Below are 2,690 nucleotides of genomic sequence, written 5' to 3' on the forward strand. Positions count from 1 at the left end.
AAATTGTGTTTATAGTTTTCTTTTAGGTACAAACGAGCACAGTTAATATTAGTATAATATTAAATTATTCAATATTTTACAGAACAAACACTTGGTATGTATACCTACCTATATTTTATTAATTTCTATTATTTTTGGATAAGAAATAATATTTCATGTGTGCATGACGCATGTATTTCAATATACATCATTCACTATTTATATCTTCGCTTTACCGGAAGCAAATATAATAATAATTTGTCACTTCGATAATATATGTAATTATTTTAAACATACCATAATTTTATAATAAAGTTTTACCGCTGTGTTTGTATAAATACTCAATCACAACACGTTTTAACCACCTAACTATAATATTTGTTTTTAGTTATTTGGGTTACAATCCATATAATGTTTATGTAATAAGTTTAAGTTATATTAAATAAGTTTTGTTTGGTGTCTTGAGAGGAAAAGCCGTTCATTATAACGACATTCCTGAGGTGCATAAGCGTAGCGTGATGAATGTATAATGTATATAGGGTATATTATATATAAATAACATTTACATATTTTATTATTTAAATGACATTTCACAGAACAAAGTATTGGTAAGTGTTTTTATTTAAAATGCGCTATAGTTTTGTTATAAATTTAAAACTAATATATAAATCTTTGTGTGTGTAGGCGTGTGTTTTATGTAGAACAATATTATCTCTAATTGAAACTATGCATATTAACTATATTAAGTTACTAATATTGTTCTAATTGTATAGGAAAAAGAATTGGTAAGTTGTTTATAATAGTGATTGAAATCTTATACCTATACTTAAAACAGAATACGTGTGCTTTAATTAAAATAATACATTAGAATTAGTAGCGAATTGAAAATTGAGATACCTAGGTACATAATAGCAAGGCTGGACAAGTCAATGAGTTTTTTTCAAGGCTTGAAACCGTTTTCAAAACCGATTTCAGAAACCGTTATAAACCGTTTTAAAACGAAACCGAATCCGTAATCAAAAACGAAACCGAAAAAAATTTGATACCGGTATTAAAATCAATACCGAAACAGGAAAAAATTGGATACCGGTATTATAATTTAAAACCGAAACCGAAATAAATTGGATACCGGTATTAAATTTAAAATCGAAATCTGAAAAAATTGGAAACCGGTATGAAATACAAAACCAAAATCTGAAAAAATTGGAAACCGTTATTTTTTTTTAACTGACGTATTTTTAAATACGTAAATTCCATTAATACGCATAATTAATAATCATAATAAAATTGAGATCATAATTAAATTTGTTGATAAACATTTCATTATTCGCAAAATTATTAGTTGCTTTATAAATAGTAATGACATTAATTAAAGTTACAAGCAAATACTATAATATAGTAAATTGTATTATTATATATTATATGACAATTGACAATACGGAACAAAGAATGATAATTGTATAGACGACATAGCCCCCTGAAAATACTTTAGAAACCGGTATACAAAACCAAAACCAAAACCAAAACCGAAATTCCTTAATACCAGTATTGCTAAGTTGAAACCGAAACATTTCGAAACCGGTATTCAAAACAGAAACCGAAACCGAAATTTCTTAATACCGGTATTGTTGAAACCGAAATCGTAAAATTTCAAAACCGGTATACGAAATCGAAACCGAAATTTCCTAATATCGGTATTGAAAAATTGAAACCGAAATCGAAAAAATTAATAACCGGTATACAAAATCGAAACCGAAACCGAAATTATTTCAATCGGTTTCAAGCCCTGGTTTTTTTAACTCGTTCAGTTAAGTTATTTTAAAATGCTTAAGTTAAGTTAAGTTAAAAGTTATACTCGTATTTTTTTTTGTTTACTCGTTAAGTTAAAAGTTATCTTTGAAAAAAAAGTAACTTAACTTAGTGTAAATTTAAAATATGCTAATTTGCAAAAATAAAAAAATTCCAGACACATAATATGGTTTATTAAATAGTTTTTCTTTACGTCCAAGAAAATTACTGGGGAAATTTAAAATGATACGTCACTGGCAGTGCTAGGTGGCACAGCTATTATTATATTATAATTATATTATACCGCCATAATGATTTCGGAATGTCTCAAATGTGACGTATAAATAATCCATAAAAAAATGTATGGGCATAATTATTAATATTATACTAAATTAATTTTTTTAGTTCAAATTACTGGTAAGAGTTTCTATTTTAATTATACTGCGTAAAGTGTTGTTGTACGTCATAGAGTAAAGAATATATAGAGGGGCCATCCCGTATACTGTTATGTGTAGTGAATTGAAGCAAGCAAATGGAATACATTTAGAGTTACCATTTTGAGAAAAATAAAATTATTTTGACATTTGGTTGGCACTACTTTAAGTTTTCATATTATAAATTAGTAATTATCAAAATATAACAACAATAAAAACAATTTAAAATATGATAACTGTGTCTTATCAGTAATTAGGTTGATAACTGTGTCTTATCAGTGATTAGGTTGAGTAAGGCATACAATAGTTTGGTACAATAGTTTGATGCTTTTCAATTGGTCACTCTAATCGTTCTCCATCTAAATGCTTCACTTACGTATACGTATGGCCACCCCGTGTTGTACGTGTATGCTAAAAATGATTTATTGTATCTATAATTTATTAACAAGTGGCATCCTAATTTTTTTTTTTTTTTTTTTTAACGTTTAT

Source organism: Acyrthosiphon pisum, chromosome A2 (genome assembly GCF_005508785.2).
Source record: "Acyrthosiphon pisum isolate AL4f chromosome A2, pea_aphid_22Mar2018_4r6ur, whole genome shotgun sequence".
Lineage (NCBI taxonomy): Eukaryota > Metazoa > Arthropoda > Insecta > Hemiptera > Aphididae > Acyrthosiphon > Acyrthosiphon pisum.